This window comes from Notechis scutatus, chromosome 4 (genome assembly GCF_049901735.1).
Source record: "Notechis scutatus isolate UNSWTSFEM ecotype Mainland chromosome 4, rNotScu1.2, whole genome shotgun sequence".
In the NCBI taxonomy this organism is placed as follows: Eukaryota; Metazoa; Chordata; class Lepidosauria; order Squamata; family Elapidae; genus Notechis; species Notechis scutatus.
This window is the reverse complement of record NC_142012.1, coordinates 78,206,733-78,234,661: the sequence shown is the minus strand read 5'-3', so window position 1 is coordinate 78,234,661 and position 27,929 is coordinate 78,206,733. Positions and strand designations below refer to the sequence as shown.

Sequence of the window (27,929 nt, the reverse complement as noted above, 5' to 3'; positions counted from 1 at the left end):
AGCCCTGAGCTTGCTCATTTTAGGAAGGAACTTACGGGAGGATAAATAATATCTGGTCTATGGATCCTACAAACAACCCACCTAAGGATTAGTAAACTCAGGTAAAAAAAAAATCATTTTTCAAGTAGTTCTTACAATTTACGACCACAACTCAGACCAAAATTTCTGTTGTTAACTTAGACATGTGTTAACTGCCCCATTTTATGACCTTTCTTGCCATTGTTGTTAAGTGAATCATTGCCATTGATAAGTTAGTCACATGGTCATTAAATGAATTGACTTTGCTTGTCAGAAGGTCACAAAAGGGGATCATGTGACCTTGAGACAAAGCAACCATCATAAATATGAGTCAGTGGCCAAGCATCTAAATTTTGATCACATGACCATGGGGAATTCTACAAAGGTCGTAAGTGTGAAAAATGGTCACATATCACATTTTTCCAGTGCCACTGTAACTTTGAACAGTCACTAAATGAGCTATTATAAATTGAGGATTACCTGTATTTCTAGACACTATAGAACAGTGATGACGAACCTTTTTGTTGCGGTGTGCCGAAAGTGCACGCAAGCTGGCACTCACAATGTAATGCACTCTGCCCCCCTGCGCATGCATGCGCAACACCCCCACCATACACCCCTACCTGTATTGTGCATGTGCGCACCTCCCAGCTGATTTTCTGCCCGTTTGAGGCCATTTTCGCCCTTCTGGAGGCTTGAGGGAAGCCTCTGCAACCTTGGGAGGCTGACAAATGGGCCCATTTCAGCACTTCTGTATTTCCGGAAGGCCCATTTTTCGGCCTCCCGAGGCTGCAGAGGCTTCCCTCAAGCCTCCAGGAGGGCAAAAACAGCCTCAAATGGGCCGAAAATCAGCCGGGAGGCGTGCATATGCGCAGTGTAGATACGTTTAGCTAGGGCTCGCGTGCCCACACAAATGGCTCTGCGTGCCACCTGTGGCACGTGTGCCATAGGTTTTCCATCACAGGTATAGGGCAACTGGAGGGATTGATCAAATTTTCTACAATGGCAGAAAGGGTTTCCATTTATGAATTGTATTAGAGGTATAACCCTCAGCAACTTTAACACCTGTGAATATAAAGATGAATACCAGAAATATTCTTATTGGGCATTCTACTAGAAAAATATGATAAAGAGACTATATACCTGGTTTTACATGTATTAACTGCAGCTAAAAATTGTATAAGCTCAACAATGGAAGCGTGATGAGATACCGACAGATGAAAAGGTAATAAAGAATATACTAGAATGTGCAGAAATGGATAGAGTAACGCTTACTATTAAGGACAAAGAAGAAACTAAATACTTTTTGACATGGGACTCGTTTTATCGATGGCTAGAAAATAAAACAGAAGTTAGAAAGAAGGGGACATAAAAAAGGATAAATGTTAAATTGGAAATGTGTTAAAATGGACAAACAAAATATTACTGTTATTACAGTATTAATGTTATTGTGATGAATGTTACTGTAAACACTTTATGATCGCCTAAAAAAAACTGTACCCAGACAACACACTGTTTGATTGAAATGGAAATATATATAAATATATGTGTGTGTGTGTGTGTGTGTGTGTGTGTGTGTATGTGTATATATATGTATGTATATATGTGTGCCAGAATGGTTTTTTCTTCATCCTGATTGGTTGAGAGTCTTGGTCTGTGTTTATTGGTCTTGGAGTTTGCTGTGTTCTGCTTGATTGGTGTTTCTAATATCTTCTGTCTGTTTTTTGGCTCTTTTTGTATCTTGATTGGCTGGCAACATTGTGTTACTTTATTGGAGGCCTTTAGTGCAGCTTGGCTCCGGGTAAATGGACGGCTATCATTAGTTAGGAAGCTAGGTTTCATCTGGGTGCCTGGTTGGGGTGTGTTTGAGCTGGAGGTATCAGGGGGGATCTGTTTGTGCCCAGGTGTTTGCCTGGCTTGTGGTGTGGAGATTTTTTTGTTTGTGAGTGCAGGCTTCCAAATGATTGACAGTCTGGTGGAATCATCTCTTCTGTTCATGCTTTCTGGTCTTTTTTCAATCTCTATGGCTTCTCTGATGATTCTGTGGCTGGGGTTTTCTATAATGGCTAGGGCTTTGGTGCCATTGAAGTTGATGCTATGACCTGTGGCTTCCATGTGTTGGACTAGTGAGGAAGTGTGTTCCAGCTTTTTGACTGCATTTTTGTGTTCATCCAGGCGGGTACTTATTCTTCTATTGGTCTGTCCAATGTATGTGGCCGGGCATGATGCACAGGGGACTTCGTATATGCCTTGGTTTTCCAAAGTACTGACAGCCAATGGCTTCCACAAAAGCAAAATCACTGGCTTGATCCACAAAAACACACTGAGACATAATAGAGACCCAGAAGATGAACAGACCTATGGAACAGCTGTCCTGCCCTACATAAGAGGCACTACAGACAAAATTAGTAAGATACTACACAGACACCACATCAAGACTGCCTTCAAAACAGACAGAAAAATAGCAGCCATCCTCAGAAACCCCAAAGATAAAATTGACCTGGAAAACCAAGGCATATACGAAGTCCCCTGTGCATCATGCCTGGCCACAAACCTAGCTTCCTAACTAATGATAGCCGTCCATTTACCCGGAGCCAAGCTGCACTAAAGGCCTCCAATAAAGTAACACAATGTTGCCAGCCAATCAAGATACAAAAAGAGCCAAAAAAACAGACAGAAGATATTAGAAACACCAATCAAGCAGAACACAGCAAACTCCAAGACCAATAAACACAGACCAAGACTCTCAACCAATCAGGATGAAGAAAAAACCATTCTGGCACAGCAATAGGCTGCCCCAAATTCAAATCTGAAACCACTGTAAAAGCCTGTCTCACAGATGAACACTATACAGAAGCCTGATGATGGCAGATGAGATTCTGCCGAAACGTTGCTACAACTTTAAAAGCACAATTACAATGACATGGAAAAATACCCGAACAAAGCTGAATACCATATATATCAGGCCATCTGGTTTTCAGGTCTCTGCCGTGCATACGCAGGGGATGTGTGTGCATGAACAGGGGGGCAGGGCATATACACAGGAGGCCCTGCATGCATAGGGGTGTGCACATTGCATTTGGGGGATGCATGCACATGCTTTGAGCACTTGGTACTGAAAAGGTTTAGACATCACTGGCATACAACATTTGCTTGGAACCTGGTTTCACAACAAGCAACCATTCAACCAGGGAAAAAAAGAATACAGCGCAAAAGGAATAAAATTCTACAATAACACCAGAGATCAATTATGGCACAGAAATCTTTTTTTAAAAATATATTAAATGATTTTTCTTATATACAACATCATTTCCATCCATTACAATGCTTTCGTGATGGTATACATACTTTTACATAAATCTTAACTATCCATACACTCGTCTATGTTGCTTAATCTATCTTTATCCACTATATCCTTATTATTTACCTTATTATCTTATTGTCTGGCACAGAAATCTCTTGACGTAGCTTAATTACACATCAGCCTCAAACAACTTAACTTTTAACAACACTAGAACTGCAATTATGTGCCTCGAACTTCTTATAGGACCACCTGATACACGGCGATAATCTTTGCCTTCAAACCAAGACTTCCTAACTTATATCCAGAATAACTGGTGGAAGACAGAGATTTCTAAGGTTTCCATGGGGGGGGGGAAGCAACAATGAGGTGCATTCCAGTTTCTCCCCAGCCAGTTCCACAAACCGGGGCGAAATAACATAATTTACTCCTGGGTAAGCGTGTTATATCTCCCTGCTGGATGACTTGTCGGCGTTGTTACCATAACGAAGCAACACATCACGAGCAGGGTGCATAATTAGGGGAAAGGAATAATAATTACTTCTAACATGACAAGGCTGACCACAGAAGAAGGGAGACCTGCCAGAGTCAATTACTCCTTTAAAATTAGGGGCTAGGCAATTATTCCAATGCACTCTTCATGAATTATACTGTTCATTAATGGCAGCACTGAAGCAAATCTGTGTTGTTCTGGCTGCTTAGAGGTCTCCTTGATGGAAGCCCAGCTTTGTTCTTGGCGATTCGGGCAAAGCTTGACATCAATAATCACACCCTGAAGAGCCCCCTCTGGGAGATGTGTTAAAGGACTGACCCTGGCATTAAGGTTTCAGCCTTGCCTGAAGAGGCAACAGGCAAATCAAAAAGACCGCAAGAAGCTCCTTCCGGGAGCAAGGAAAAACTTCTCTCCCAACCTCACCAAGTGGCACATTATTTTTAACTGTATTACTAGTGGTGGGATTCAAAACGTTTTGCCACTGGTTTGGTGGGCATGCTTTGCACGTGTGCACACACTTTGCAAGTGCGTGCGCGCCAAATGCACACTTTGCACAGGCACAGAGGTGTTCGTGCAGGCGCAGAGGCGTTCCAACTCACCACCTGTGCAAAGCTGCACTCTCCCTGTCGCTTCGGCAGCCGCCGTGTGACACTCTTCTGTGCCGCGCAAAGCAGCTGCGCATCAAAAGCAGAGCATAAAGGTGCGTATGGGAACCTGGGCAGGCGGGCGGGCCCAACAGCAGAGCAGCAGAGAGAACCAGTTCTGCCTCCGCTGCTCATCGGCGCTACCAGCTCGGCAGAACCAGGCCAAACCGGTAGAATACCACCACTGTGCATTACGAAGATTTTTTTTTAAAAAAATAATAATAATAATGCAGTTAAAAAGAATGTGCCATTTGGTGTGGTTGGGAGAGAAGCAGATTTCATTGAAATAAGAAATCATCTTATTTTTTCAGAGCCTCGGACCAAGTTGATCAAGAATTTTATTTTGTTATTAGGAGGAAGACAGGCTTTGAAATTACCTTTGTGTCTTCTGGCGACTTTTATATGCAAGACCAAAAGCTCAACCAGCTGGGGGGGAAAAACAACGCAAAAAACAACATGGCGCACTCGAAGTGGGAGATGATGTTGAGCCCTTTGGATTCCCCATCGTGCCACATCTGGAGCTGAAACCATGGTGCTTTATTTCAAAACAGCGTCATTTTGCAAAGGGGACCGTTTCTCCATTCGCTACAATGAATACTTAGTTTAAGATGAAAAGAAGAGTTCTAATCACTCTCATCTAAACACAGCATGATTCAAGAGTATATAGCCATGATGGCGAACCTATGGCATGCGTACAGGAAGAGGCATGCAGAGCCATCTCCGCCAGCATGTGAGCCGTCACCCCAGAGCAGATCCACTCCCAAGGCGTACGCGCTGCCCGCCCGCCAACTGATCATCGGGTAGCTGCCGGACATGTGGCGGGGCAGGGCACACACAGAAGATGCGTGCGCATGTGCAGAAATGTGTGGTACACATGGAGGGTTGCACATGCATGCACAGAGATGCACAGCATGTGGGGTCATGCGCGCATGCTCAGGGGGCTTGGGGGGGCGGCGGGCATTACCTTATGGGTACTGGCACACGCGCATGTGCGCACATACTTTTGGCATGCGATGACAGAAAGGTTTGCCATCACTAGTATATAGAATATATAGAATAGCAGAGTTGGAAGGGACCTTGGAGGTCTTCTAATCCAACCCCCTGCTTAGGCAGGAAACCCTGCACCACTTCAGACAAAGGAGGCAAGTTGTTCCACGGGTTAATTGTTCAAACAGACAACCTCTAAGACTTTAGATAATCATAAAATCCTAGCTTTCAAAGGCATCGTTTGTGTCCTATGTTTAACCTATGAGCCTGGTTTCAGGAGCTGAACTAAAAATACTGGATATGGCCAACAGAGGTCTGGATGACCAGAGAGGCATAAAAAGGCATCAGATTAGAAGACAATTAGATAGAATAGAATTCTTTATTGTCCAAGTGTGATTGGACACACAAGGAATTTGTGTTGGTGCAAATGCTCCCCGTGTACATAAAAGAAAAGATACATTTGTCAAGAGTCAAGAATCATCAGGTCCAACACTTAACAATAGTCATAGGGTACAATAAGCAATCAAATCATACTAGGAAATCGTCTATATAAATCATAAGGATACAAGCGACAAAGTTACAGCCATACAGTCACAAGTGGAAGGGGATGGGTGATAAGGAGTGATGAGAAGATTAACAGTAATAGTAATGAAGACTTTGTAAATAGTTGGACAGTGTTGAGAGAAGTAGAAGTAGTGTTGAGAGAAGTTTAGCTGGCATTCGGGAAAAAACTAATGGATTAATTGATTTTTCTGATATTCCTTTTGTTGCCATCTAGGAGGGACTGTCTGGATGTTGATAAGTTGCATCCAATAGCCCTCAGATCAGATTTTCCAGCTATATTTTTCTCTCTCAGGCTTATTCTGAACTCAGCTCTAATGAATTCAGCTCTAATGTATTCTTTCTCACGTGGAAATATAGTTTTCTATAGGAAATCAGCCAACTGGCATTGCGATTTCGTCTCCCAGCCAGGTAATCTTTTTTCAAAAGCTTAAATGAATCTCTTTCAGCCATGTTCACCACAAGTTTACCACTTATGTTCACAAATACAAGTTGAACTAGATGCTAGGAAGCTGTGATTTGGGTGATTTGGGGTTGCATAGAATTGTGTAGACTACCTCTTCACAATAAATGTTCAAAAAAATACTTCCACCTGCCATTAATGTCTGGATGTTAATTAAATTTGTATGCCTCCCATCTCACTACTAGAACAATTTTGGGCGCTGATTAAAAATTAAATGAAAACAACAGTTGAAATGAAATGATATAATTTAGTCAGTTTAATTAAGTGAAATATAATTTCAGAGAATATTGTCTCATCCCCTTTGTACAACAGATGTATACTTCTGTTAACAGAATGGATATAGAAAGAGATAATATATCTATTTTCCCTTTTTTTCCCCACAGAAGAACTATTTTGTCTTTTCTGTTCTAAGCAATTACACTTTTTAAGCTCCTTGATGTAAATCTTGTCTTTCAACATTTGTTGTGAAATAACAATCCTTCTGGTAAAAGAATGGGATTAACAAGCTATATAAGAATACCACTTTCCCTGAGAGATTTAAATAACTCAGAAAATGTCATGGTAAAGGACATATATTATGTTTGGTGAATTTTAGGAACCAGATTTAACTTTCTCTGCAGTCATACATCTCATTCCAGCTGCCCCCAAAATTATATTAATGAGAATTTTGTTCTTACAAAACAAATAAACATGATTTTTATGTGGACACACAAGTGTAGATATCAACAATATGTCTGCCAAAAGAACATCAGACAAGAAACTGATCCATGTCCTAATCAGAGTGAGAAACTTCTCCATGTCTACAAATAATCCTTGGAGCCCAATAAAAATAACAAATATATTCCTAATCGTTGGAATTCACTGTTGGAATGTATTTCTATGCAACAACTGCAGTAATATTCAGCCAGTAAATGGCAGTATTTACAAATTTGGATTTATCGTGTATTCTCTATGCTCTTTTGTTCTGAGTAGAGTTTCCCGTTTCCTGTTACAGTTATATAGTTGCGCAGTAAAGCACATGGTGACTGTACTCTTTGTTTGAGCTGTGGTGCTATATATAAACAAAATTTCTAACACTAATGAATGAGCAGGATTCAAAGCCATATGGATGCAGAGAAAGTCCCTAAGATCATATGATTCAAAATGAAAGGAATGTTGGTGGAAAACTACAAAGGTCAGAATGAACCAACCAAATAGAAGAACCCCTCCTTCAATCCCACCTGGTCTCTTTTCATTTCAGCATAAAAAGGTCTCTTGATGTTAGGTTCAAAGAACCAGGTCACACATGAAGCATTCCACAAGTCACTTCGTTACTGTAAGCCTATTTCATAGGAATCTTCCCAAATTGGCAGTTTGCACCTGGGCCAGACTAGTATGTTTCTACAGCATTCAAGGGGACCTTGACCTCTTATGCCTACGTAGGGATGCCAGATTAATTCCCCACTTGACTCCTCCCCCTGGCTCAGTAGCCTGTGTCCTATACTTGACCATGGAACAACATCTCACCAACCCAGTATAGACTCAAAAGCTAACCAGGGTTGGGCCTGTTCAGTAATTGGATAGGAGACTTCCCAGATAACTGAACTACAACCTAGAACAGAATTGTTAAGGCATTCTTAAAGGCAGTAACAGCAAAATACCTCTTTACTGTTCCTAAGAAAACTCAGCAGTAACTAAGGAGTGCCTCAAAGATATTCTGTTGCTCTCAACTATACTAAAGAACTACAAATATGGATTTCTAAAACCCATAACTGATCTGTTCAAATGAAAATAAGCAATAATCCAATTAACAAGTCATAATTCTTGAAAAACTAGAATAAGCCTTCAGCTCTAACATCTTGATCACTATGGTTATACTTCTTTAATAACGTTAACAGTTTCATTTGGATCAAAACAGAAAGAAAAACAACAGAATAGTTTAGTTTTAGCATCAAAACACCCATCTGGTTCTACTGTTCTTTTTTTCTCTCTCTCCTTCTCTTCTGCACAAACTACACAAAAGCAAAGTTGCCAAAATAGCTCAGCACACCACACAGCTGATTAAAACAATGACATTTTCTCCCCAATCCTTTTGCCCTACCAATGTAGTTTGCATCCAGATGTGTAAAATAGTACATTTTAGCAAAAATTTCATTTTGGCCCAAGAGCAACAGTGACTCAATTTTCAACAAGCAACATTTCAAATTCGATTTTAAAAAGTTTGCATCATTTGATTTATATTGACCATTTATATGGACTGTTTCCTAGTATGATTTGATTGCTTATTATACCCTATGACTATCATTAAGTGTTGTATCTTATGATTCTTGACTCTTGATGAATGTATCTTTTCCTTTATGTACACTGAGAGCATTTGCACCAAGACAAATTCCTTGTTTGTCCAATCACACTTGGCCAATAAAGAATTATATTCTATTCTATTTATATATTTTGTTAGAAAATCACATGAATCGGTGTTGCCACCATCCCCAATTTCTGAAGAATCTTTGCAAACAAATATAAAATACTACAGGGTTCTATTAAAATCAGCTCAAATTTGTGCTCATTGCTATGGAAAAAATATATTTGCTTTTCATCAATGCTTTGAAAAGACAGAAAAAGAAGAAGAAAAAACAAGAGGAAAAACTGTACAGTTATACAGATCAACTGTGGTGACAGTTTCCTCCAATAAATCATTTATTTAAAAAAAAAGATGGCAAGAAAATATAATGAATACATTGTCCAACATATACGTTCCAAAAGACTTGGCTTCATATGAAAATCATGTGAGCATCCAAAGTCCTTTAATGCGTGTTTAAGATTTTATTCATTTATCTATTTCCTCCAGGCACATATAGTAATTCTATTGGATGTCAACCATCATGCTTGAAAATCATACATCAGAAATCCGGAGAGGCACTGGAGATTGTGCTAAAAATGGAAAACTTGAAATATTGCAGTGCTGTACAGAAGACGCCTGGTACCTTTCTAAATGCAAGATATTATAACTAAGTGCTGGTTTATGTAAATGAAGATATCTACCATCTCAGAATTGCTTTAATTTAAAATTCTCCACGGAGCAGAAGATGGCATAAATGGTCCTTTCAAAGGATCTGTTCTTTGAAAAGCTGTATTCTTTATCATTGAAGTTCTGGAAAATTTTGAATCCTTTTGCCAAAAAATAATAATAATCACTTATTCTTGATTCTCTTTTGCCCATCCAAAGAATCTTGCTGTATGTTCTGAAGATTCAAAATATTACCTTGGACAATCTCTCGAAAGAACAGTGGCAGGATCTCAGTTTTAAATGGAATAAATTCCAGTGTGCATAAATTCCAGTGTGGTTATTACATAAAAAATCAAATTCAAAATAAGAAGCCACTTATGCTTATTCAGCCAAGCAGGAGGAGGAGGAAAAGGAGGAGGTGGTGGTGGTGGTGGTGGAGAAAGAGGAGAATGACTGTCGGATTCTTGCTGCTCTCTGAGCTTGGTGGTTTCCTTGCAGATGTTTCATGACCCAACTAGGGAACATCATCAATGCGAGGAGGAGGAGGAGGAGGAAGAGGAGGAGGAGGAGGAGGAGGAGGAGGAGGAGGAGGATGGCAGGGTCCTTGGTGTTCTCTGAACTTGCTAGTTTCCTTGCAGATGTTTCATGACCCAACTAGGGAACATCATCAATGCGAGGAGGAGGAGGAGGAGGAGGAGGAGGAGGAGGAGGAGGAGGAGGAGGAGGAGGAGGAGGAGGAGGAGGATGGGCAGGGTCCTTGGTGTTCTCTGAACTTGGTAGTTTCCTTGCAGATGTTTCATGACCCAACTAGGGAACATCATCGATGCGAGGAGGAGGAAAAGAGGAAGAGAGAAAAGAGTGGGAGGAGGAGGAGCAAGAAGAGGAGGAGGAGAAGGATTCAGATCCACTATCCCAACTATAAATATTCTCCCTACTGAGTATTTCCTAAAGAAATAGCAAACAAGAGATGGTTTCTCATTATTCTTTGTGTGGGATCATCTTTCTGCCATGTGCCAGATGCAAAGAGATAAAACTGAAACAAGCAGCAGCCAGCAAAGGATTAGAAACAGAGCCTTCCTAGAATGTTTGATGCATGATGTCAAGCCCATTCAGGATGCCTACAAATGCCATGAATTAAGCCAAGATGTTGTGAGTTATAATTGAAATCAGAGATTCGCCTTTTACCACCAACATATTTCCAAATAGTACCCCATAAGTTTGGTGTCTGTTTTCATCTATTTCTTTCTCTTTTTTTTAATGACAGCTGGCCGCATCTACCAAGACAATCCAAACACAGGACATAATTTTTGATAGCTCCTTTCTGCCCTGGTTGCTTATGTAACCTGTTGTTGTTGGTGGTGGTGGTGGTGGTTGGTAGCCCCCCAAAATTTGGAATCGATTTTGTAAACTTGTATTATGCATTTGGATTGTGCAATACTCTATTGACATTGTCTCCCTATGTGGCTGTTATGGTTTGCCAGCAGCCTGTGCAGACTGCAGGAGAATTGGACAGTGGGGAGAAACAGGGACCAGTCTGAGAGTCTGGGGAGGACTCAGACGAGGGTCCTGTGTCCACTGCAGAAATGGGGCCAGGACCCTCTGGGAGTTATGTGCTGATTCCAGAGCCTCCGGAGTCTGGCAGCAGCAAGGCAGAAGACCAAGGGGAGCCTGTTCCCAGTACGTGCGTTAGCAGAGCTGCCAGAAGGCTAGAACAGCTGAGGCAAAGGGGGTGACTCGGGAGGTGATTGCCCCTCCCATAAGAAGTGCAAAGATAGAGAAACCTTTGCAGGAAGCAAAGTCATTCACTCTGTTCAGATTAAACCTTGAAGCTCTGTGTGGACTTTGTACTTCAGTTGGTTTTTTACAGTTACTTTGGCACTTTAGTTGTTGGCAGCAATTCAAAGGAGAGAAAGGTGGGTGCTTATCTCGAGGGACTGTTTGGGACTCATTATGGTCTGGGAATGAACATAATTCCCAGCATTGAAATAAAGCAAGGGTTGTTTGGACTAAGCGTGTGCGTAATTACGGTCCCAGGAAGCCTTGGTCTGAGTAGTGGCCTGGCTCTGAGTCCATCATCTCCAGCCATCCAATCTTCCAATTCTGCTAGTTAACTTGATGCCTGCGTTATCTACCATCACAAGCAAAACTCTCTTTAACAATAATTGCTTTTGTTGTTATGCTTTTGTTGTCTGCCTAAAACCGCAACTTCAAGCAACTACATAACTAAGCATCTCCCTCCATCCTTCAGATTTCTTCCCCAAAACTCAAATATTGACCGAGATCCAAAGTTCATACCCAGTTCTAACCAAGGTTAGATGCAGGGTTTTTTTTCTTTTTTTAAAATATTTTTAAACGCTATTTAAAATACATACATTCAATCCATCTTTCATTCAATGGTGTGTTGTCCGGTTACAAATGTCTTGTGCCCTAACAATTAAATTTTACAACCCTATTCATTATTTTAATATTAATTCTCTATTCTTATTATATTCTTATATTAGTGTATAAATTATTTCTATTACTATAACATTTCTCTTCTTTACGTATTCAATTCTATTAACATATTTTCTGTATTTCAATGGTCTTAATCATGATTTCTAGCTTTCATATTTTTTCTTCCAGCCATTGATAAAATAATCCCCATATCTGATAATATTCAGTTTGTTCCTTCTCTTTAATGGCAAGTGTTAATCTGTTCATTTCTGCACATTCTAATATTTTCCTTATTACATCCTCTTCTGTCAGAATCTTTTCATTTTTCCAATTTTGTGCAAATACATATAATTTTTTTTTCAACAGCTGTCTCATTTATATACTAAAGATTAAAAAAAAAAGGCAAAAGCTCCAGGCTGGGCAATTACGAGAATCAGATGCCATATGTATTTGTGTGTTGGTGCATACACCTGTGCACAGGTAAGTGAATGCATGCATCTCCTTCATCTAATTGGAAAATCCTACTTTTCCCTTTCCTGCAGATGGTGGAGTTATATGTGCATTTTATAATATATCATTATTACAGGATTCCAAACAATCAACTGTGGGTGTGTGTTATTTATTTTCCTACTACACAAAGCCTAACCTGCAAGCCTTTTGTATCATAATTGTGTGCTTTGCCATGATGCATTTATTTCTCCCTCACTGTCATTTTTGCCTATAAACAGAAACATTGAATTTATAGTTCCTTCGGTGATGGTAAGTTTCCTAGTTACTGAAACCCAATGAAACAACATATATACTGATAGCATTCTTAAAAATTAAGTATATTATATAAATAGGCTGGATTCTCAATAAACACACAATGTCCACAACGGACAAACAATCCCGAGTAGCTACTACAGGTTGTCCTCGACTTACGAGCACAATTGAGCCCAACATGGCTGTGCCTAAGTGGACAGTTCTTAAGGAAATTAACTGCAGTTGTTAAGTGAGTACTCGGTTGTTAAGTGAATCTGGCTTCCCTGTTGACTTTGCTTGTCAGAAGGTCACAAAAGGGGAAGATGTGACCCCCCCCCCCGGGACGCTACAATGGTCAAAAGTATGAACCCATTGTCAAGCATCTTAATTTTGATCACGTGACCCATGGGAGATGCTGCACTTTTTCTGTCACTAAATGAACCATTGCAGGTCAAGGATTTATTTATCTATCTATCTATTTATTTATTTATTTATTTATTTATTTATTTATTTATTTATTTGTCACATCTTTGAAGTGTCTTATCTTCCTCAAAGAGGTTTACATCAAGTTTGTGTAGTACAAAATAATATAATTGATTGTAACACTTATTAATTAATTAACTAAGTGGTTAATTAACTAATTGATTCATTGATTGACTGATTGGTTAATTAAATAATTCATTAATTGATTGGCTGATTGGTTAATTAATTGATTGACTGATTGGTTAATTAAATAATTCATTAATTGATTAATTGATGGGTTAACTACCAAATTGATTAATTGATTGACTGGTTAACTAACTAATTGATTCATTGATTGACTGGTTAATTAATTGATTGACTGATAAGTTAACTAATTGATTAATTGATTAACTGGTTAATTAACTAATTGATTGGTTTATGGGTAGATTACTCTTTAACATATAAAATGATAGCATGAATAGTGTAACTGATCGATTGTGATTGATAAAGTATCATTGATTGTCAAGTTGATTGATTAATAGATTAATATTTTAGCTTAATTGATTAGAGTGATATTGATTGATTTAGAGTGATATTACTTGCTGATTTCTTGTCTAACTAATTAATTGACTGATTGTCTATCATATTGAATACCAGGAAATAAGAAATTAATTAATACATACCACCATCAAAGTCATCATGTGCTTTTGGTTTGACTCTGACCTCACAGGTTCCATAAAATCTACCCAACTAAGATTTATTTAATAAATGAAGGTTACACAAAGGCTTAGGACAACACATAGACTAAGCCGGGGTAGACATACACCTCATTTAATGTGTAAGCTATGGATGATCTTGAGGGTGATCTTGAGAAAGTGTGCATGTTTACTATAGGCTGAATATAACTCACCAGATGTTTTTGTGCCCCAAATTCCCTTCTAGTTCTCTCCATCTGCTTTTTGTCTGACACCATAGTTTTACACTGTGAAGAGTGAAGGAGAGAGAAAGAGAGAAGGAAAGGGAGAGAGGGAGGGAGGAGGGAGGAAGGAAGGAAGAAAAAAAAGGGAGGGAGGGAGGGAGGAAAGAAAGAAAGGGAGGAAAGAAGAGAGGAGGAAGGAAGGAAGGAAGGAAGGAAGGAAGGAGGGAGGAAGGAAGGAGGGAGGAAGGAAGGAAGGAAGGAAGGAAGGAAGGAAGGAAGGAAGGAAGGAAGGAAGGAAGGAAGGAAGGAAGGAAGGAAGGAAGGAAGAAAGAAAGAAAGAAAGAAAGAAAGAAAGAAAGAAAGAAAGAAAGAAAGAAAGAAAGAAAGAGGATTCATTTCTCAACTCTAAAAGATCACATGCTGTCAGGTTTCCGGTAAAATATGGCTGCACAGCCTGTCTGTTAGTGTCGGAGCTTGTTGTTAGCCACACACAAAAACAAGACAATGCTTCATTCCTGGTTTAGGACAAGATGGGCCTCTTCATAATATCCTAAATGGAGAACTCTGACTTTATGCCAGTTGACAAGCCAGCATAAGAATTGGACTTGGATGTAATGGATAATTTTGAAGAGCACTTAGCCAGAAAGAAAGCAACAAACTTGCTGCATAGTGGGAAGACTGAGAGATCCCAACGTTCATGTCAAGCCTGAAAAACAATGTCTGGGAAGCCCAGAAAAGGAATTTGGATGCAACCATCAAGAGAAAGATTAGTGAGTGACAGAGCCTTTCCAGCAAAATAGCTACATTTGTCTGTTGCACCATAAACAAACAGATGGAGGCATCTTAGAAGATTAACCAACATTTCATGGCATAAAAACAGATGAGCCATCTCTTAAGATTAGAGGCCACCTTCATCAACTGGATGAAATCCTGTCCCAACTACTACACTACGGCTTGATCTGGAGAACTGAAGAATGGTAAACAGAGAGATCAAAGAGAAATGAAGCACAAAATTAGAGACTGTGATAATGATGTTTAACTTCAAAACTCTATGCAAAATCAGGAAGGTTCAAAGCCACGTTAATGATGAACCAAAAATTCCAGCTAATTAAAAACCTGCAACATTCGTCATGTGAACTTCTGCGCCTCCTACACAATTACAGCTCTCCCTTTTTAATGCTCATTTTTCAATGTTATGTCTCTAATGCTAGTCATAAGTCCAGAAGCTTTCAGTGTGATCTCCTAAGATTATATCTAAATTGCTATTAATCGCACAATTCAGAACTTTTGGGGACTGGAGTCTTCTCTTTTTATTAAAAACGTAGTTCCATAAATTATATGCCTTCCCATTTTCTGTCCCCTTGTTCCCTATACCCCTTCACTGCTTCCTGTAAAACCATCGATACTTCAAATAAAATCCAGTATTTTTAACAAACAGCCTGGGTTTTTTTACAACCTCCATGCAGTAGATCATACAAAATTGTCTACCACCTTACTAATGGTCTCCTCCGCCTTCAACTAGCTTTTAGAGAGTTGCGTTTTTAAACATTATTATACTATTCATCTGTTTCTCCCTGGATATATAATAGGAGAAGAAACTGAATATATATTTTCAGCATTTGAGAGAGAGAGAGAGAGAGAGAGAGAGAGAGAGAGATGCAAATAAAGGCCCACATTGCAATCATTCAATAGAGGCCCTATAATAAATTAGCTAGTACCAAACAGGAATCTTGCTCTGTAAACTTTATTTTCTGTGCCACCTTACAGAGCTCATTACGTTTTCTTAACATTACATTTCCTTAAACTCCTTATAAACTGATCCAGTTACAGTTTTTAAAACAGATGTGATAGATGCAAGCTGAAACATTCCAATTTCAGTTCTGGCATCAATTCCCAGACCTTGTTCCCTGAGTAATTTAAGGACTTCCTCCGATAGTTTTTCATATTCTTTTAAACTGACATTTATCTTTCTCCAGTATCTCTCCAGAACGAGCATGCTCTAAAACAATGACAGCCCTCTTTGGCTGTCATCTTTCATTCTGGCAAAGACAGATGTCTTATGCTGGCTTATGCCAATAATAGACCCAACAGGGGAGGGGGAAAATAGGAAAGAAAAGGGGGGAGAGAGAAAGAGACTACCTTGTCTCTGATGTAAAGGCACCAATTCACATTTGTGACACTCATTTGTCAATTAACAGATTTCTCCCATTGTTGACACATGGGACTTAAAAGATGTGGGCTAGAAAGTGATGAATTAAAAAAGACAGATGAGTAAGCTATGAGCTGCAAAGTAATACTATAATGTGCTTTAGATAGGAATATCAACTGACACTCCTGACAAGCCATACACGGTTTTATTTCATTTCCCACTGTATCTCAGCTTCATACTTTGTCTTCTTTGTTCTCTTTTCATCAAGCCCCTAACATCTCACTCTGACAGCTGGAGACATTTAAGGCACTTTCATTTCAAATGCAAGTTAGTGTACTTGATTCGTCATTAAAATGCAAAACGATTGCTTTCCTCAGGTAAAAAATTGTAGGTAAGCTTAAAAGGTTGTATCTGCAAAGTAGAAAAGCTGAAAGTGACTCCGGCTCCTTGGCTTTAACTCTTTCACTCACTGCTACTCAGATTTTGGGGCAAGGGAGGTGTCCTACGGGAGATGGAGGTTTGGGCTAATCTATAAGGATTGGTTTTTAAACATGGAACCTTTGATTAATTTTACATATAGTACAGGTAGCCTGTAGAGATTCTCAGTCCCAAAGGTGCTTTTTCCTGATGCTATAGAGCACTGCACACCAGAACAGCTAGACACAAGAACAGTTTCTTTCCCGAAAGCCATCACTCTGTTAAACAAATACTTCCCTCAACACTGTCCAACTATTTACAAAGTCTGCACTACCATTAATCCATTAGTTTTTTCCTGAATGCCATCACTCTACTAAACAAATACTTCTCTCAACACTGTCCAACTATTTACAAAGTCTTCATTACTATTACTGTTAATCGTCTCATCATTCCTTATCACCCATCCCCTTCCACTTGTGACTGTATGCCTGTAACTTTGTTGCTTGTATCCTTATGATTATTATTTTTTTAAAAAAGTTTTACTAATTTTCAAAACACACAAATCATCATTATCCATTACATGTTTAAACCTTTTTCCATTATAAATTTAACAAGTCAGATAAACTATAATTCTGTTTTAAACCATTTCCATATAAACATACAAAAACCTCTTGTCCAATTTCTCTTTACTTCTCTTTACTCTTATTCAATTTCATTATTATTATTTCATCTATTTCTTTCTGACTTGGTTACCATTATTCTCATTCTATATTTCTGCAAGGTTTTATTAATTCTCCCAAAAAAAAACAACATATACACACAACACATAAAACATAAAAAAAAAAAAAATCTTTTTGGAAAGTAACTTGGACCCAGGTATCTCTCTCTTCATGGACTTCAATTATATTCATGCTCATCTTACATATCATTACTTATTTTATTTACCATTCTAGCCTTCTATATTAACTTCTCCACATATTTCACTCTTCTTAATTCTATCTTAATTAATCATCTTAATTTGAGTCATTATATTTGTATCTTTTGTCCATTCTTTATTGTCCCTTTGTCTCGTTCCTTATAAAAAAAAAGAAGAAGTTTCTCCTGAAATCACTAATCAGAGTATGATGCCTTTCTATCTCCCCCCTAAATTAATCAAATTAACCTTTAAAATAACGCCCAATACCCAATCCGATTTTGCTTGGTACATTCTATCTAAATAGTACATCCAGAGTAATTAAATACATAGTTAAACAATAGATCTAAATATTAAAAACAAATACTATAATAGAAATTTTATAATAACATCAATACCATAATCTTATTAAACTCTTTAATTAAAACTCAATATTCTAAACCTCCCCTCATATTATTAAATTTTAAAACCAATCATTATTAAACATTTCAACATTTTAATCTCTTATCAACTCTTAAACCATTTAAGTTTTCTATTTCTAATACAATACTACAATATCATCTTATGTACCTTGCAAAATCTTTTTGAAGAAATTATACTTTATCCTTTATCCCTAAAAAAGATTCCTTTTTTCCCATTTAATTTCAAAACTTTGTAGCTTTTCTCCACCTTTTCCCTTTCTTTCTTCTCCCAACAAACCTTTCTACCCACCCTTCTTCTAGCCTCTGCCTTACTGGCTTCCCTTCTCTGTCGTGTTCCTTTTCCCTTTTGTTTACTATCATTATATTGATTTTGCACCTTATTTTTCCCTTTCTTAAGTGTTTTTTTAAATCTTAAATCCTTTATTTCTCTTCCTTTCCCTCTTCCTTCTTTCTTGGTCAAGTTCTGAAATTTATTAAAAATGGCTTCCTCTCCTTCTTCTTCTTCTGCTGTCTTCATCTGTTGTAATGTTTGTTGATAGTTAATAAGCGCCATTTCTAAAAAAAGGAAGGCTTCTTTCAAACCAGCTTTACCATTTTTTTTTTGCTTGTTCATAATCTTTTCTCAGTTCCTCAATAGAAAGAGCCATTATAAATCTTTTCTTTTCCCCTTCTTTCTTCTTACAACAACCAGAATATTCCAAAGAAAAAATAAAACAGTCCCAAAGTTATCAATCAGTCCAAACCAAGGCAGAGTTCTCACTTTCTCCTCCTGGGGTAGTATCAATCAGAGAAAAAGAAAGTCCAAATCTGTTTCTTAAAATCTTATTGCAATATATTTTAGTCTTCAAATCCTTAAGGCATCTCCTCCAACAAAGTCTTAGCATACAAATATTTTTTTTTTTAGTCCTCTCTCTTCCCACTCATCGCTTAAAGCCAGTTTTCACCTAAAAGAAATAGGTTTCTTAATATCCACTTATTTATTCCGTAGGAAAAGAGGGTAAGCTTTCCTTTCAGCATCACCAAACTGCCGCTTTTTTCCTCTTCTAGAAGGTATCATTCAGAAAATCATACTTTTCAGGAATTTTGTTAAATATGTCTTAGAGTCCTAGGAACCAAGAAAAACTTTCTCCTTTCAAAAACTTTCTCCACTAACTCCTGCGCATTCTTACCCGGCTGCCAGCTTCTTTGTGGCGGCCATTACGGACCACCACTGCACCGTCTTGGGAAAAGGGGGTTCTGCCGGCCGGGGAGGGGGTCTGCAACACCCCCAAACCCCTCTCCGGATCCCCCCTACCTCCAGCTGCCCCTGCAGGTGGCCTAGCTCCGTACCCGTCCGGATCGGAGCCCCAAAAACGGCTAGCGCAGCAGGGATCGCGCAGCTTTGCGAATCCCTGCCGCTCGCGAAGCCGACAAACTGGAAGTCCTTATCCTTATGATTTTTATTGACTGTTTCCTAGTATGATTTGATTGCTTATTGTAACCTATGACTAGTATTACGTGTTGTACTTTATGATTCTTGACTCTTGATGAATGTCTCTTTTATTTTATGTACACTGAGAGCATTTGCACCAAGACAAATTCCTTGTGTGTCCAATCACACTTGGCCAATAAAGAATTCTATCTTCTATCTATCTATCTTTTCCCCAAAGGTGCTTTTTCAGGAGGCAACTGGCCTTTCTTGTTTTTTCCTTGAGAAGCGAAACGTCTTCAAAAGGAAAAAACAAGGAATTCCAGTGGCCTCCTAAAAAAGCACCTCTGGGACAACCATGACCTGGAGGACTAAGAATCTCTACAGACTTTTAGCTATACAATTTGAGATGAACACCCTTTGAATGGTGTGGACGAAGGAATGGATTTCCAGAGGGGGGAAAATGCAGGCTACAGGAACCAGGAGCACCACTCAGGTGACCCTGAGGACATAGATAAACCTCCAAGTGGCCTCAACGACCCTCTAAAAGGATGCAAATGACTAGCTGTCTGCAAGGATTATGAATCCTTCCATTCCCCACTATCCTGTCAGAGCTGAAGAAGCTTCTTGGAAAAGCGAAATGTCTTCAAAAGAAAAAAAACAAGCAAGTCGAATGGGCCTGGGTCTTCCTCTGAACTCCCTCTCCCTTGTTCTACCTTGCCCCTGCTCTGCCCAGCTGGACTTTGCCCTTCCCCAATTTCCTCTACAGCCAATGGAGCCAAACCCCTGCTCCCTGTCAGCTGTTCTTGTTCCTCCACGGATTCAGACTCCAAAGGGGGCATGACAATAACAGTCTTGCTTAACAACAGAAATTTTGGGCTCAATTGTGGTCATAAACTGAGAGCCATCTGTATCCAGAACATCAGCATTAGGAACTTGAACAGGTAACTGAAGAAACTGTAGCCTTCCACTCAGATTGTGCCTACATCCGATTGTACTTCCAGTCTCGCTAAAGGTTGTTACAGAATCCTGAAGGTGTGATGACCAATCTATGCCTCAATAATTATTATAATTGCTAATAGCCCTTAAATAATCTAGGCAGCCCCTCACCACCCACAGTAGTATAATCTGGAGAGACCAAATCAACAGAGGAGGAGTAATTATTTCATAAGTTGCTACTTAGCTGGGATCATCTAACTGCTGACTTTGGTTCGATCCAGCAGAGTTCTATTCTAATGTAAACAGCCTCACTACTGAAGCTGTTTCAACAGCCAATTTTCTGCACAAAACATGCAAATATTGGGTATTTCCCAAGTAGGCCAAAATCAACACTGGAATTTCTTCCAAAAATGGGAATAGAATTACTCAGAGTTTACATAACCTTTATCATGGTTTCCTCAGTAAAATGTGTCAACATTGAATAAGGAATTACAATATCCTCATTTCAGGACGAGTGTGTAAAATCTTTGTGGTGACCTTAGAGATGTGTTGGTTGGAGGTCCAGATTGTGCACTTCCCTATGCAGATACTTTCATCTTGTTGGCTGAGAAATCAAATAATGCGCAACAAATGTTAAACGGACTGTACAATACAAGAAAGAATGGATCTGAAAATTAAGCTATCAACTACCAAGACAACTGCATCTGTCAGCAAAAAGGGAATAAAACAATTTCAATTACCTAGCAACAATTTAAAAAAACTGTATTTGCCCTTTTCTTAGCTCATGCTTTTAATTTTTTGGTTGTCTATTACTCATTCTTTTTCTGTGATTTGCATAACAATGTTGATTCCAAAGCTTTGATTTGGGTAGTTGTGTACAATTTTGTGAAAATATCTTTGTTCTCTTTAGGATTATACGAAACTTTGCATAGAGAAATTGAAATTTATTTATTTATTCAGACAATGACCAGCAACAAATAGAAGATATATTTTACTACTGAACGTTACCAAAGCCTCCTAGGTGCTTTAGTAATATATAAAGGGAATGAACAAAAATGATCAAATGTTGATCGTGGTGTCACAAACAATGCAATATGTCAGTGTAAAAAAACAATCTAGTTAAGTATTTTATTAGCCTCGCAGAGCTGATTTGGCCCAATCCTATACAAATCTCATAAGCTCTGGCTTTTTCATCACCATGAAGTTCAAACAGCACAGATTTTAGAGGCATGCCTCACGCAAACAAATTTTTGAAGGCCTCCGTACAAAAAGTTATTGATGCCGATCGCTCTGGAAAAAGTGACCAAATCATTTTTTAAAGCTTGGGGGCTACATTGATTCATTGTCAGAAAAAAAAGTCTTGAAATGGAGAAGATTTAGAGCCAAAGTGAATCTTCTGAAGAATGGCTGCCCTGTCAAGAATTAGTCTATGGTGGCGGATTAAAATCATCCAGGAAACTACAAGGCACCCCAAACCTACAGACTTCAATCATCTCAGCTAAAGACAGGATTCAAGATATAAACATTCATGGTGGGGGCAAAGGAACATGTGAATAACTCCATACTTTCATATTGTGGTGAAAATTCCACCCCTTACATGCAGGAAACCTTTGAGGGGAGGAGGGTCAGATAAGCTGAAGATACAGAATACAGAGTTGGAAGGTACCTTGTAGGTCATCTAATCCAACCCCCCACCCAAGCAGGAGACCCTACACCATTTCTGACAGATGGCAGCCCAATCTCTTCTTGAAAGCCTCCAGGGATGACGCTCCCACAACTTCTGAAGGCAACTTCTGTTCCATGGGTTGATTGTTCTCACTATCAGAAAATTCCTCCTTATTTCCAGGTTGAATCTCTCCTTGTTCAGTTTCCATCCATTGTTTCTTGACCTACCCTCAGGTGCTTTGGAGACTAGCTTGACTCCCTCTTCTTTGTGGCAGCCCCTCAGATGTTGGAACGCTGCTATCATGTCTCCCCTGGTCCTTCTCTTCACTAGACTAGCCATGTCCAGTTCCTACAATCATTCTTCATATGTTTTAGCCTCCAGTCCCCTAGTCATCTCTGTTGCTCTTCTCTGAACTCTTTCTATGTGTTCAACATATTGTTGGTACTCAAGACTACCCCATCAGCAAAGTACAAAGTTCAAAAAAAATTGAGTTCATGAGGAAATAGCAGAGCAAAAGAACACAGGGGTGTAACTCCAACCTGACAGGAAAGTTACTTCAAAGTTAGAAAACATGACTTCACAGAAAGAGTAATGAAAGCTTAGAACCAACTTCCAGTGGAGGTCATGGGTCAATCCTCACTAACTGAGTTTAAACATGCTTGGGGTAAACAGAGGTCCATTATCCAAAAAAAATTGAAAAATTGAAATTAGATAAAACAAATAAATACATTTTATTGTATTTCTATTTTTGATGGGATTTATCAGAGATGGCAACGTTAACCCTCTTATTTAGGAAAAAGAATGTTTCTAGTTTTGCTTCTACTTGAAAACCACTTCTGCTCAAAAGAAGAAGAAGAAAAGAAATTCTGACTTTGGGCTCTGATGATTAAATAGGTTCTTGCAATAGAAAGGGCTTGCGTAATTAAAAAGTTGAGTCAATAATTTTAATATGTAATTTACTGCTTTATTTTCTTCCCTTCTTCCCCTCCTTTTATCTTTTCCCTGTGTTCCCCATTGTTTTCATTTTCATGTGTGTTTTACATTAAGAAAAATGTTTCATAAGAACAACTTATTATTGGAACTTTTTGAACTACATAGGTATTAATACATTTGGTGGAATATATTAATGGAATACCAGTAGCAATAGCACTTAGACTTATATATCTCTAAACAGTTTAGAGATTCAGTCTATTGCCCCCAACAGTCTGGGTCCTCATTTTACTGACCTGGGAAGGATGAAAGGCTGAGTTTACCTTGAGCCAGTCAGAATCGAACTGCTGGCAGTTGGCAGGGTTAGCCTGCAATGCTGTCTTTTAACCCAGGGTCGCCAATCTTTTGGACCTCAGGGACCACCAAACTCGTAATTTTAAATCCTGCGGACCAGAGACCCTGGGAAAATCTCAAAAAAAGTTTGCTTTTTAGCTCCATTCTCAGGGGGAAAGAGAGAGACAGAGAGAGAGACTTTTGGCTTCATGCAAGGAAAACAGCAGAAGCAGCAGAAGTCTTTCTTCCTCTCCCCCAAACTGCCACAAATGAGTCTTTGCCGGCTCAGACTCTTGGAGCAGGAGGCCTTGCAGGGTCCCAAAGGCTCATTTCTGGTGGAGTTTGGGAGAGAGAAAGAAAGACTTTTGCTGCTTTCCTTGCATGCAGCCAAAAGCAGAAGAAGAAAGAAGTGGAAAGAAGCAGCCCAGTGGCCAAGCGAGGCGTGTGGGGAGAGTGGGGTAAGTTCCCCCCTGCACCCTTTCCCCCCTTCCATCGGTACCTTGTGTTGTTTGCAATACAAGCAATGCAAGCCTTGTGTTCTCACGCAGCCTGGATTGATTGGGGGTGCTTTAGGGGTGACATTTCTCTGCGGACCACCAAAATTTTCTCATGGACCACCAGTGGTTCCAGGCCCACTGGTTGGCAATCACTGTTCTAACCACTACACCAGCAGGGCTCTTAGTATTATAGTAGTATATTTAATGGAAATCAAACACTGCATTCCACAATAAGAATTTTATACCAATGGTTAAACAAGGAGAAGGTACTATTGTGGTCTGAAGATACTTTGCTGCCACAGGACCGAAACAACTTGCCATTATGAATTCTGTTTTGTATTAAGAGAATTCTGCTAGAGAGTATCAGATTGTTCACCAGTCACCTGAAAAGCAAATTGCCCATGGTGTAAGGGAGGTAACCCAAACATATCAGAAAGTCTGCGAGACAATGTGTGACAAATAAATTCAGCATTCTGGAATGGTCCAGTCAACTTTCAGGACCCCCTCAAATTATTTAGCTTTTACAGAGCTAAATAATTTTTTTATGGAGAAATCGGCCAAAATCTCTACACAGTGATGAGAAAGACTGCATTATATGAAAACTTAGGCTGTTATTACTGTAGCTAAAGGCAGAGAAACCAGTTTCTAAATCAAAGGGAATAATTAATTTTTTCCCCATGGATAGACTATATGATTAGTATAAGGATAACCTTCAACTACCTATATTTCTCTTCTAAATCCAAAAAGAAGTCAACCAGAGCTTAAATAGCTTTCTAATTTGGTATTTTGCCAAATGCTTTGCTGAAATAAAGATATATTATTACATTTACAGTATTCCCACAGTCTACTAAATTATTCAGTTAAAAAATCCCAAAATAATCTTAATCTGGCATGATTTAGCATCACCTTCTGATTATAACCACATTGTTTCAATGTATTTAATGTGAACAATTTCATTATCATCTACTCAAAAAAATGTCCCAGGTATCAATGCCACACGCTAACTGGATGACAGTATTCTGGAACCTCCTTTTTAAAATAGGAACAAAATTTGGCCTTCTTTAGTAATCTAACATTTCCCGAGTTTCTCAGCGTGAGAGGTTTCTAGTATTAATCATATTTTTAAAAAAATTTATCTTTATTTTTCTTTGGAATCCAGCTGATTTCTCATATAACTGCAGAAAATACATTTTCTTTCATTATTTATCCTGGTAAATTCCATCCATCAATGCATAGAAAATGGCTACATGGTGATAAATGTTCAGTTCACAGAAAGTAGCAATTTATCAATCAGTGTCTATTAATTATAGTATTTGTAGGGCATGTCGTTTTATCAGACCATTTTTTAAAATATCTATTCATTTTATTAATTAGCTCTAAAAGGTCCTTTGGGGATAATGTCTAAAAATCTATTAAAATATTAGTAGTATAAAAGACTTCAACTTCATTATAACCCTGCAATTTTAATAGTGAAAAATTAGAAGTAAAAACATGTTTGATGATCACCATTTTAACAATTAATTAGCCAAAAAAAAGAGGGCAATGCCATTAAAAGTAGCACCAGAAATCTTATCAAGTCAATGTTTTCATTAATTTAATTTTAATAAATTAATTTTATATATCCCTCTATCTTTATTGATAAACAGCAATCACTGCAAATGTTATAATAATCAATGTCTGATGAGAGACGATATATTCCATCTGTTTAGATATAGTTTTTCCATTTAAATACATTTTCTAAAGAAGATGTTTACTACAAAGAATAGCAGTCAGGCATTCATAACGTTGAGAAAACTTTATTTTACACTTGTTATTAAAAAAGGGAAGGGGAGTGGAGGTGAAAGGAAGGGAAAGGGACGGTAGAGGGGAAGGGAAGGAGAAAGGAAAAGGAAAATCACTGTAGGAGACAGTCCTTGATTTACAATTACAATTGAGTCCAACATTTATGTTGTTAAGTGAGTTTTGCCCCATATTAGGACTTTTCTTGCCACTACTCAAGTGAATTATTGCAATTTTTATGTTAGTAACACAGTTGAATTTTCAGTGCCATTGTAATTTTGAACAGTCACTAAATGAACTGCGGTGTGTTGAAGACTGCCTGCACTGGTGTGTCTGCAGGATTAAAATAATACACATTTCTCCACCGTCTTTAATTTGAAGGCACCATATTTACTTATCTCGTTCCTCCCACTTACAAAAAAATAAATAAAAATAGGTTGCACATAAGCCTGAATTTATTACAAGGATTTTGGTGTTTTATTAATGCTTCCATTCCACCTTCAGTTAAATTAGCTGATCCCCATTCAATAAGCCCATTCTAACCACTGTATTTTCATTCAGACCAGGACAACAAAACCCACCCCTAGGCTTTTGGGGTGAAAGAATTACACAATTAAAGGTTTCCTTTGGTCAGAAAAAGCCAAAACAGTGTAAAGCCAATTGTAGGTTTCAGTGTCAGATAAGCTAAGGTCCTGTCAATTAAGCTTCCCCCCCACTCCCAAAAAAAGCAGAATACAGAGCAACAGAGTTGGAAGGGACTTCAAAAGTCTTCTAGTCCATCCCCCTGCTCAAGCAGTAGACCCTATACCATTGCAAACAAGTGACTGTCCAGTCTCTTCTTAAAAGCCTCCAGTGATGGAGTACCCATAACTTCTGAAAGCAAGTCGTTCCACTGGTTAATTTTTCTCACAGTTAGAATATTTCTCCTTAGTTCTAGGTTGGATTTCTCCTTGATACCTTTACAAAGCTCTGGTACATTGAACATTCTGAGGATATCACAATGTTTTTAAGGTGCAGAAGTCTTTGAGGAATGTCAAGGTTGAGAAAAGGGTTCACTATTAGCTTTTCTTTCTTTCCACCATCATCATCAATAGGGGTCAACCGATTTTCCAAAGCCCCTGAAGGCCAGGCAAGGAATAAAGGATGGAAATTGAAGAAGGAGAGATTCAACCTGGAAACAAGGAGAGATTTTTCTGATAGAACAATCAACCCATGGAATAGAAGTTGCCTTCGGAAGTTGTGGGAGCTTCATCACTGGAAGCTTTCAAGAAAAGAGTGGATTGCCATCTGTCAGAAATGGTGTAAGGTCTCCTGCTTGGGTGGAGAGTTGGACTAGATGACCTCCAAGGACCCTTCCAACTCTTGTTATTCTGTTATTATAACTGCAAATCCAGTTATTCTTGCCTTAATACATACCTGCTAAATTTTCATTGGTATTTTTGACATGTGGCTAATTTGAAAATTGGCAAAAAAAAAATCATACCATGAAAGGCTTTGTAATCAGATGACTTCTTTTTATAATACTTGACCTTTGCTAGCAAGGCTTGGTCTTTCAAGCTTGGGAGAATTAAGCCTTGGAAATTTGTTCCACCAATTTATGAGAACATTGAAATCATCTCCCAAGAATGTGTGCTATGATGATGGCCAAAGCAAGCAGTACCTAATAAGCAACCATAAAGGTTTTAAAGGATCCAACTTTAAACATAATTTACTTATTTTTTCCAATGCAGAACTGAAATGCCAGCTCTTAACAAAACCATCATCATCATCTTTTAATGACCCCATAATCCCTTGTGGGGTGGAGTCTGGGCAACTGAATGGAGCTGAGTGTTTACTGGCTGGATGCCCTTCCTCTCGCCACTATGGAGTTATATTCAGTAGATATATACTCATCCTGCCCAGAGGGAGAAATATCTGTCTCTACCTAGGATCGAACTCACAGCCTCCTGATTGTGAGGCAAGAACTCCATCTCTAGGCCACCTCCCAGCTCTTAACAAAATGCAGTATATAATTCCAGTTCTCTAAGTTGGGATATGGGCTAAGAGTTCTGACTTTTACCGGTAAAAGTCAAATGCAACAAAATCCGTTCATTTTTCATAAGAAATGATGCCACTGCCGTCTAAACATCTTTCTGGAAAGCTCCCCTGTCTTTTGTTGATGAGTTCAGATCATGCAGAAGTCCCAAAGAGGCTTTTTTTTCCCTTGTTTTTCTTTGAAGACATTTCACTTCTCATCCAAGAAGCTCTGAGTTGAAGCAGCTTCTTGGATGAGAAGCGAAACGCCTTCAAATAAAAAACAAGAATATCCAGTTGCCTCTTGGAAAAAGCACCTTTGGAACAACCATGACCTGGATGACTGAAAATCTCCCTAGACAATCACACAGAAGCTTGATCTGAACTGAGCTGGTCCAAAACACAGCAGCACGTGCAATATTGATCACACCACGATACAACCACCTAACACCATA

At 38.8% G+C, this 27,929-nt stretch overlaps 1 protein-coding gene across 3 annotated transcripts in view; it reads right to left on the bottom strand.

Annotated features, from left to right (window-relative positions):
• The window catches only part of LRMDA (leucine rich melanocyte differentiation associated), an 853,545-nt gene that overhangs the window by 800,848 nt on the left and 24,768 nt on the right, over window positions 1-27,929 (bottom strand). The window lies entirely within an intron of this gene.